General features: G+C 50.8%; 1 long non-coding RNA gene across 1 annotated transcript; it reads left to right on the forward strand.

Moving 5' to 3' along the window:
• Positions 1-25: 25 nt before the first annotated feature.
• LOC142929184 (uncharacterized) lies at positions 26-6,283 on the forward strand. Its single transcript, XR_012945395.1, has 2 exons — positions 26-213; positions 3,429-6,283. It is a non-coding gene; the product is annotated as an uncharacterized LOC142929184 (long non-coding RNA).
• The last annotated feature ends 5,448 nt before the right edge of the window (positions 6,284-11,731 follow it).

Raw genomic sequence — 11,731 nt, forward strand, 5'->3', positions numbered from 1 at the left:
CTCGCTCGCCCCCTCCTCCTCCTCCTCTCTTCTTCTCTCTCCTCTCTTCTCTGTGTTCCGCAGACCCCGCCATGCATGCATCTGCCACTGCCGCCGCTGCCGCCGCTGCAGCTGCTGCTGCTGCTGCTGGTGCCGCTTATGCGCGAAGGGGATTGATTGGATGAAGCGCGGTGCGCCCTGGTCCCCTGATCGCGCCGAGCGGGGCTCGTTACGGTAACGCAACGCACGGCGGGACCATACGAGGGACCTTAGTACGTACAGACCATGCGTTTGTTAAATTTAATACCCGCGATGTGTGTAAGGTTATAGACGCGACACGGTACCACACAATGCATACATGCACACACACGCGCTCTGTGCACACATGCACGAGACTGCATGCATTAGACACAGCCGCTGCTATGTTACTCACACACACACATATACCCACTATGCACGTATACACAACACATATACACACATGCAAACGAAGATACACATACAGTACGACACGCAAATACAAAAAGAAGAAAGGCGAAGATCCCACACTTTTGGGTCAAGTGCTGTTAGCGAGCACCTGTGAAAAGCCAACACGGCACACGAGGCAGATGGGTGGCTAGCGCCTGTCCCGGCCGCCTTTGTCTTCCCAGTGCTGATTTTTTTTCCCTCGGCACCATCTGCTTATTTGAGGCTGATTTGATTTAGGGAAGACTCAGCACAAGTTCAGATAATCGCCACTCGGTGTTGGCTGCGAGCAGAACCTAAGCTTGGCTCTCCAGGCTCGTAGCGTAGTGTGCTAACCACCGCGCCACCGCTCCCCACAATATACAGAGTCGCTGCATACACGAAACACGTAATACACGCGCACAGGCCTTCATTTCAGCCGGGTGCGTTCGCAGCCGGCACACCACATCCAGTATATTTTCCAGATGCCTCATCCAGACTACCGGTGATCGGGGGGAAATATATTCAGTGAGAAATTAGGGGCCAGAACACGCCACGTGAAAACATGATACACGTACTCCTCTTTCGCAAGCGACACATGTTCACAGAACGTTGTACCTACAAACACCACAAACACATAGGCTACATGCACACTACACACACACGCTGTATACACACATTACTGGGACACTATACATGTACACACCACACACACACACGCTGTATACACACACTACGGGGAATCTATACATGTACACACCACACACGCACGCTGTATACACACACTACTGGAACACTATACATGTACACACCACACACACACACGCTGTATACACACACTACGGGGAATCTATACATGTACACACCACACACGCACGCTGTATACACACACTACTGGAACAATATACATGTACACACCACACACACACGCTGTATATACACACACACACACTACTGGAACACTATACATGTACACACCACACACACACGCTGTATACACACATTACTGGGACACTATACATGTACACACCACACACGCACGCTGTATATACACACACACACTACTGGAACACTATACATGTACACACCACACACACACACGCTGTATACACACACTACTGGGACACTATACATGTACACACCACACACACACGCTGTATACACACACACTACTGGGACACTATACATGTACACACCACACACACACACGCTGTATATAGATACACACTACTGGGACACTATACATGTACACACCACACACACACGCTGTATACACACACACACTACTGGGACACTATACATGTACACACACACACACGCTGTATACACACACACACTACTGGGACACTATACATGTACACACCACACACACACGCTGTATACACACACTACTGGAACAATATACATGTACACACCACACACACACACGCTGTATATACATACACACTACTGGGACACTATACATGTACACACCACACACACACGCTGTATACACACACACACTACTGGGACACTATACATGTACACACACACACACACGCTGCATACACACACACTACTGGGACACTATACATGTACACACCACACACACACGCTGTATACACACACTACTGGAACAATATACATGTACACACCACACACACGCTGTATATACATACACACTACTGGGACACTATACATGTACACATCACACACGCACGCTGTATACACACACTACTGGAACAATATACATGTACACACCATACACACGCTGTATATACATACACACTACTGGGACACTATACATGTACACACCACACACGCACGCTGTATACACACACTACTGGAACACTATACATGTACACACCACACACACATGCTGTATACACACACACTACTGGAACACTATACATGTACACACCACACACACACGCTGTATACACACACACACACACTAGGGGGACACTATACATGTACACACCACACACATACGCTGTATACACACACTACTGGGACACTATACATGTACACCACACAACACACACACACACGCTGTATACACACACACACACTACTAGGACACTATACATGTACACACCACACACACACGCTGTATACACACACACACACTAGGGGGACACTATACATGTACACACCACACACATACGCTGTATACACACACTACTGGGACACTATACATGTACACACCACACACACACGCTGTATACACACACTACTGGGACACTATACATGTACACACCACACACACACGCTGTATACACACACTACTGGGACACTATACATGTACACACCACACATACACGCTGTATACACACACACTACTGGGACACTATACATGTACACACACACACATACGCTGTATACACACACACTACTGGGACACTATACATGTACACCACACAACACACACACACACGCTGTATACACACACACACACTACTAGGACACTATACATGTACACACCACACACACACGCTGTATACACACACATTACTGGAACACTATACATGTACACCACACACACACGCTGTATACACACACACTACTGGAACACTATACATGTACACACCACACACACACGCTCTATACACACACACTACTGGGACACTATACATGTACACACCACACACACACGCTGTATACACACACACACTACTGGGACACTATACATGTACACACCACACACACGCTGTATATACATACAGACACTACTGGGAAGCAAAACATAGACACATCACAGACACATGTCTCCACCCGGCATACCACATCCAGTATACACGTATGACTTATTTTTACCTACGCGTTAATCCAGAAATGCAAAAATGAGTCGTATGACTTAGGTGTTTTAAACAAAGTCACGTGTTTATTTTATAAGTGGTAGGAAACGGAGCACTCGTAGAAAACCCCACGCGCGGGGGGGGGGGGGGTAACACTCCAACCCCCGTACAGATGGACACAGATGGCGATTAGTCCACGTTCTGTCCTGCCTTCTCGTGGCGAGCCAGGGTCACGATACCGTCCTCGACACCCACGGGAAGGGCGCTTCACGACATTCGCGCGTCTATCCACCAACGCTCGCTACCTCCACAGTGCGATACGTCCGCACCCGGCACACTGCGTCCAGTATACACCTGGCCTACGGCTGTGACCATTGGACACGGCGGCTACCGACTCAAGAAAGCCACGCTCAGTGAGAAATTAGCAACACTCACACACACGCGCACAGCGCAGCACAGCGAATGCACGCACACCACGCGTGACACAACACTGGGCACAAACCCCCTCGACTCCCCCTCGACATTCTCTCCCCCCCGCCCCATAGAGTTTACCCCGTCCCACCCCGCTATTATCACCCCCCCCACCCTCAAACCCTCTCCCTTATTTCCCATCGTCCGCACATTCACGGGCACCGTGCATCCACCTTGAGGTCTGCACGGAGCGTGCGGCACAGGGGGCGCGCTTCGTTACGGCATCGACGCAGACCGACAACTCTGGGACGCTGCCCCCTCCCCATCCCTCCCTCTCTCTCTCTCGGACAACGCACTTGCGGACCCGCGCCATACTGGACATGTGACAACAAGAGCTTCATAGCTCATCGGATTTCCTCCGGTATAAATACAGATTGTGATTCTGATCTGATTAAGGCGGGATATGCGGATTCCTCCCTCCCTCCCCTCCTCCTCCCTTCCCTCCTTGCGTGTGATATCCCCCAGCGCCTCGCCTCCCTCCCTCCCTCCCTATTTATCCCGTCCTAAGCGGCATCAAAAGCCGCGGCGATTTTTGCAAAATACCCAAGAGACGCACGGTCCACTAAATAAGAGCGAGGGATCTGATGTGGGGATTCACGCAGACACGCGCTTGCCGCTACACGCAGACACTACTCAACACTCACCGTTAACCTCAAAGACAAGGATTCTCCCGTGTAGCCTTAACAGAGTGTTGGGACAAGTGCTGTTAGCGAGCACCTATGAAGGCGGGAACGGCACACGAGGGAGTGGGTCGCCAACAACACGCCCGGCCGCCTTTGTCTCGCCAGTGGCGATGTTTACACACCGCACCAGGTACTCATTTGAGGCCGAGTCTACCTAGGGGAGGCCCAGGACCGATTCAAATAATCGTCACCGGTGTTGGCCGTGAGCGGGGTAATCGAACCCGGGTCGCCGGGTTCGTAGCGCAGCGTAGCGCAAACCGCTACACGACCGATCCCCACACCATTAACCTCATATGGACACACACGTCGATGCATATGTACAATGGCATCATCTTAGAGTGAGAAGTCACAAAATATCTACATCAGTGCTCTCCGGTTGGCCTGAGTGAAGAGTGGTGGAGCTGCGTCCCTTTACCAACGCTGGCCCGGCCAGACTCAACAACTCCATACAACATCAACAGCAAGCCTACTGGCAATGTTAGTCTACGGGCAATGTTAGTTTATGGGCAATGTTAGTATATGGGCAATGTTAGTCTATGGGCAATGTTAGTATGTGGGCAATGTTAGTCTGCGGGCAATGTTAGTCTACGGGCAATGTTAGTCTATGGGCAATGTTAGTCTATGGGCAATGTTAGTCTATGGGCAATGTTAGTATATGGGCAATGTTAGTCTGTGGACAATGTTAGTATATGGGCAATGTTAGTCTATGGGCAATGCTAGTCTGTGGGCAATGTTAGTCTATGGGCAATGTTAGTATATGGGCAATGTTAGTATATGGGAAATGTTAGTCTGTGGGCAATGCTAGTCTGTGGGCAATGTTAGTCTATGGGCAATGTTAGTATATGGGCAATGTTAGTCTATGGGCAATGTTAGTCTACGGGCAATGCGAGTCTATGGGCAATGATAGTCTATGGGCAATGTTAGTCTATGGGCAATGTTCGTCTATGGGCAATGTTAGTCTACGGGCAATGTTAGCCTATGAGCAATGCTATTATATAGGCAATGTTAGTATATGAATAATGTTAGTCTATGGACAATGTTAGTCTATGTGTAATGTTATTCTATGAGCAATTTTAGTCTGAGCAATAATAGTCTAATGGCAACGGGGAAACTAAATGTATAATAAGCGACGTTTTGGAAAAAAAGGCTCTTCGTAGTTTTAAGGTGTCTTTTATGTATTTTTCATGTTAAGACCGCAGCAGTGTTAATGCCGATTGTGTTGTTGTTGTTGCTGTTAACTCGTCTTGTGCACGACCACCAACTGGCGCAGCGGCAGCTACGACATCACCACCAGGTAATATGTGCACAATATATTATGGTTGCTAAAAAAAGAAAAAAAATCTGTTTTTTTTTGCATTCCCCTGTAACCGAATGAAAACTTATCGGTGAAAGAAAAAAACGATGTACCGGTTTTCCCACACGTACAGAAATGTCTAAAGCGATGAACCTACCAATGCTGTTGTACCTTTATTCCGCTGAGACACGGGGGTGGCATCCGCACGACGCGGTAACTTAGGCTGCTGTGCCAATCAGCTCATTCGTTACAAGTGTAGACGAGTAGTGGAGGACGTCATGTCACTCAGGGGGGTGAGAATGGATGAAGTCAAAGGTTACGGGGGATATAAGGAGGAACCCATGACGTAGAGGGGGTCGTCGCGAAGGGCCAGGAACGGAGAGAGTTAGGGAGTCGGGATCCAGGGTAGGGGGAATCAGCGCCAGGCGAGAGTGATACTTCACCCGGCCGACCGAGTTGAATGATCCCTCGGTCCGTGCTGGGGGAAGATCACGTATAGCCTGGGTGGAGCTAGGGACCTCCCAGTACCCTTTCCCCTGGGGAGATATTAGGGTTGTCACCTGTTAGGCGTAAGCCTTTAATAAGTTACTGGCAGTAACCCTTAATAAACCTTGGCATCCGCCCCTACTCAAGAACCGTGTCTGCGTCGTCAGTTGCACCTCAACACAAGCATCCCACTGGAAGCGATGTAGCGGTTCCTGATTTTCTGAACCGGTAACCGATTCTGAAAACGTTTACCGGTTTACCGATGGTTGTTGTTTTGCTTACACCCGAGATATATACTCGGATTATACATGCAACACACATAGGCTGCACATACATGCGCATAATGCACGCTTGTATGCAGAGAGAACACATATTGCACACACAGACTATACACACAATAATACACAGACTATATACACACTACACACAAACTATACACAAACCATGCACACAATACACACAGACTATATACAGAAACACTACACAAACTATACAGAGACAATACACACAGACTATATACACACTACGCACCAACACTACACAGGGACTATACACAGACAATACACACACTACACACATATCATACACACTGCACACCAGACACTGCACAGAGACCATACATACCCTACACACATGAACACGACACATAGGATTTTACTCTTCGCCTATCACAATACGTGCGCATTCACACCGCACACCCCACACACACACCGCACACCCCACAAACACCACACACCCCGCACACACACACCGCACACGCCACACACCCCACACACACACACCCCACACACACACACCACACACACACACCGCACACCCCACAAACACCACACACCCCGCACACACACACCGCACACGCCACACACACACCACACACCCCACACACACCACACACACACCGCACACCCCACACACACCACACACACACCGCACACCCCACACACACACACCTAAGACACGTACCTAAGACACGTACGTTTTACATCTCGACCACTCACACAATCGCTAACAAACATATACCCAGGCATTTAGTCAATTCCACACACACAATTACGCGCGCACACACACAATCACTCGCGCACACACACACACAATTAGGCAGACGCTACAATGTGGATTCAAAAAGTCTAAATTGGATAGAGTCGCAAGTGAAGATATCACACAAAACAGGCAATTATGTGAATACACACACAATGATCCCCCGTGTAGCCTTCGCAGGCTGTTGGGACAAGTGTCGTTAGCGAGCACCTCTTCCTTCCAGCGCAGCGCACAGCGGGCTGGGTGGTGATGGGGCCGGACCCTACGCCCGGCCGCCTCTTCTCTGCCCAGTGCCCACCGTACTCAACTCGAGGCTGAGTCGCCCGAGCGTTAGGCCCAAGAACCGCCTTGGACGATCACAGACACGTCGCCGATGTTTGGCCGAGGCCGGGTTTCGAACCCGGTTGGTGAGATTCGTGGCGCGGGCGTGCTGCTCACCACGAGGCTACACACAGACACGCGCCGCGCGCAACCAAGCACAGCCAGGTTACGAATCCACATCCTCTCCTATCCCCCTGTTACACACACCGAATCGTTAAGAAATTGGCCCGGAATTCTCAGATCCCTCGGGAGTGTGTGGAGGGGGGAGGAAGAGGTGGAGGTGGTGGGGAGGGAGAGGTGGGGGTGGGGCGGAGGTGTGGAGGGGGGGGGGACGATGGTAAGAGTTGTGGGGGAGAGAGGGGGGAGCTGCGAGGGATAGGGGGAGGGGGGTATAGAGGCAGAGGAGGCTCCCAGCGAACATCAAAAACCATTTCCTGATTGGAGCCATTATCCAGCAGGAATGGCACCCTGGGGGAAACATTAGCTCCCCGTACGGTGAGCCCGGCAGCCCCCTTGCCCTGCGCTGTTCGCCAGGACGCGTATCGGGCCTATTTTAATAATTGATCACTGCTCTCAGAAGTCGCGGCAGAGAAGCGCAGGCTTCTCACGTGGAGAGAGAGAATGGGAAGGGGGGATACTCTGCCGGGATGGGAGACGGGAGCGTGCGTGGTGGTGAGGGAGCAAGGAGTGAGGGCGAGAGAGGTGGGGAGGGGGTGTGGAGGGTGTGGTGGGGGGTGGGAAATGGGATGGAGTGTGTGTGGGGGGGTATTTTACCGATGCTGCACGACAGCTGGAGACAGAGTGTTGGGGGAGGGGAAATCCCACAGTTGAAAAATGTATTCATATATTCTGCACACAACACACATACACACACAGTGGGGGCAAACACACGGTGATGAGCGCAAGCTCACAGGCACACTTGCTGAGACACAAAGACACACGCGCACCACACACATTCGCGCAAATACACAACGACATAGATCCCCTGCATTGTCTTAACATCATTTTAGGGCAAGCGATATTAGCGAGCACCTATATGAAGGCCGGCACGGCACACGAGGGGTGGGTTGCCACAACCACGTCCCGCCACTCCAATACACGGGCACATTCAGACAAAGAAACAAAGATCCCCCCGATGTTGCCTTCACAAATTGTTGGGGGAAATGCTCCTGGTCACCATCAAACCCTCGTTAGCCATGTTGGCCTTAATAGGTACTCTTTAATAACACACACTGCCCTTGCCCCATGCTAGTTGCACTTTGAGGCCACATGACGTGTCGAAGGCCCGCTGGCAGGAGGTCACAGGAACAGACTCAGGTGTCATTGGGTTGACTGACTCAGATGACTGGCAGATGCACCAATTGGGCTCCCCACTGTGCTAACTCTCTGCGTTTTAGCCGCCCGGCGCTCCACTCGTTGTTGTGAGCGTCGCTCCTCTGCCCCGCGTTGTTGCTGGAGGGTGACTGCCTCCAACTCCCCAGCAGTGTCCTTCACGAATCCTCCTCCACAAAGACCGATTTTCACATTACTGGTACCAGTGAGCGGAAAGGCCAATCAACTCCACATCCTTCTGCACCGCATCAGCCCATCTCTTCTCTAGCCCGTGCCGCGCCCATTAGCCCCATGTATTAGGCTGCTTTGGCATGCGGTGGCTGGGCATGTGAACTACATGATCCAGCCAACGCAGCCTCGCTTGCTCGAGAAGCTCACAGATAGGACTATGTTCAGATCTTTCATGGATATGTGAATTCCTTTCAAAATCTATGAACATGCTCCATGTTCATCAGTAGCATCTCCTTCTCAGAGTGAGCAGCAATCACCAGATCATCCGGATACATAATATGGTTAATCAATAGGGAGTCATCCTTTGACCACAGCCGGGCATCGATCAACCTCCCATTGTGTCTGTACCAGATGGAAATGTCAAAGCTTCGCGAACGGCATGGTCAAAGACGATGTTAAATAGTGTTGGGGCCAGAGGACATTCGTGTCGCACCCCAAGGTGATGAATAAATGGCTCCATCACTCGGCCACGCAACTTTACCCGGACCTACCCACCATCAGGAAGGTCCTTAATGTTTATGAGCAGACGGTCTGGGACTCCAATAGCACTAAAAATAACCCAGAGCCCTGGTTTATTGATGGGATCATAGGCCTTGACCAGGTCAAAAATTCAGAGATGTAGGTTCTTTAAAAATTCTCTACACCTCTGCTGTAGCATAAGGACAGAGAAAATGGCGTCTGTGCGTGACCACCCCGGTCTGGAACCGAATGGGGACTCCACAAGCTTCTATCAGCAAATATAGCACAGCGATGTTGAACAATTATTTTCAGAACTTTTTCCGGCACTCTGGGGAAGGAGATACCCCGGTAGATTTTGCACTCACTGCGGTCCCTTTTTTAATGGGGACCACCAAGGAATCCTTGCAGAACCCATCCGATGAACCAAACGGTTGTCATAATGTTAAAATTGGCAATATGCACACAGACGCCACCCTCCCTCAGCAGTTCGATTGAGAGGTCATGTCTTCCCGATGCTCCATCTGGTTTTAAGCTCCGGATCGCCCTGCTCACTTCCTCAACAGATCTCACATTAGCCAATTACTCACAAGGAGCGGAAACTTCCTCCAATCTTTGAGGAAGAGCGAAGGGGCCGTTGATAAATGACGTCACGCGATTTTGGACGATTTTTGACCCCTCCTTCGTCACACGGCGTCACAAAAAGTCAGACCTCCCTCAAATATGACGTCACAAAGCTCTGCCCCCCCCCACCCCCCCCCAAAAATAAAACATGCTTCAAATCGCTTTAAACTATTGTCATTGTAGTGCGTATTTAATGTGGCGCTGCACTCTGATGTAGGAGAAAACATGTATTAAAAATTACATTTAATTAAGTAGAACGTGTTGTCTATATGTATTTAAAGTTGCGCATTTTGATGTGACGTCACATTTCTCAACCCCCCACCCCCCCCCCCTTGTCACATATCGTCACACAGGTCTCACCCCCCCCCCTTAGGTGCGTGACGTCATTTATGGACGGCCCCCAACACCAACAAGGTCAACCCTACCTTTCCCTATGATGTTGTTTGAGTTGAGGGGTATCTCCTCCCGCAAGACAGAAATGCTCCGAAAACTTGCTAACTTGTTACTGGGAGTTGGAGATCGGATCACCGTTCTTTCCATGAAAGATGGTGATACGTAGGGTGCTGCAAGTTACTTTTTTGATGGTGTTAAACGTGATTTGTTATCGCGTGCAACTGAGGCAGTTTCAATTTCCTCAGTAACTCGCGACCACCACTCATCCTTGCAGTGTCGCACGGCTCTCCGAACGAAGCCTCCTCGTTCTTGCACGCACACGTAGATAAACACAAATAACAACACATACAACACACACCTGTGTGTATGCCCAACGTCTTACACAGACGCCAAAGACAAATACGCCCCGTGTAGCCTGTAACAAATTGTTGGGGCAAGTGCTGTTAGCGAGCACCTCTACAGGCACACGATGGGGTGGGTGGCCAGCACCAAGCCCGGCCGACTTTACCTGCCCAAGTGCTGATGTTCTACACACACAGCCAGGTTCTCATTTAAGTCTGAGCCGACCTCTTTGCGGCTCAGGACCGGCTCAGGTTCACCTCTCTGATGTCACTGGCGTTGGCCGTTAGCGGGAACCTTCATTATATTCCGCCGGGCTTTGTGGCGCGATTCGCTAACCACTACGTTACTGATCCACACGGACAAAGCTCCCCCGTGTAGCCTTAACAGACTATTGGGGGCAAGTGATGCTAACGAGCACCGCTGAAGGCCGGGATGGCGCACGAGGGGGTTGGGGTGGCCAGCACCACGCCCGGCCGCAGCAGGTTTAATTTGAGGCTGAGTCGACCTAGTGGAGGCCCAGAACCCGTTCAGATAATCCTCACTCGTGTTGGCCGCGAGCGACAATCGAACTCGGCTCGCCGGATCCGCAGCGGGGCGCGCTAACCACTGCGCCACCGCTCCCCATTACCGCCACACACACACACAGAGACAAGCGCGCAACATCACAATGTTTTTGGACGGTCACATCAGTTGCGCCCGAGGCGGTTAATGGGGAGATCACACCGAGCTGTCAGCTATCCCGATTAACCGCATCATCCCGTAACACACGAGCGGTTTGTTTATGGGGAGGGGGGAGTAAGAGCGGGGGGGGGGGGGTGGTGCCTCCACCCCCCCCTCCTCCCTCCACCATCCCTCCCCAG

This window comes from Petromyzon marinus, chromosome 26 (assembly GCF_048934315.1).
Source record: "Petromyzon marinus isolate PM22_M1 ecotype Great Lakes invasive population chromosome 26, UKy_Petmar_22M1.pri1.0, whole genome shotgun sequence".
NCBI classification, from domain to species: Eukaryota; Metazoa; Chordata; class Hyperoartia; order Petromyzontiformes; family Petromyzontidae; genus Petromyzon; species Petromyzon marinus.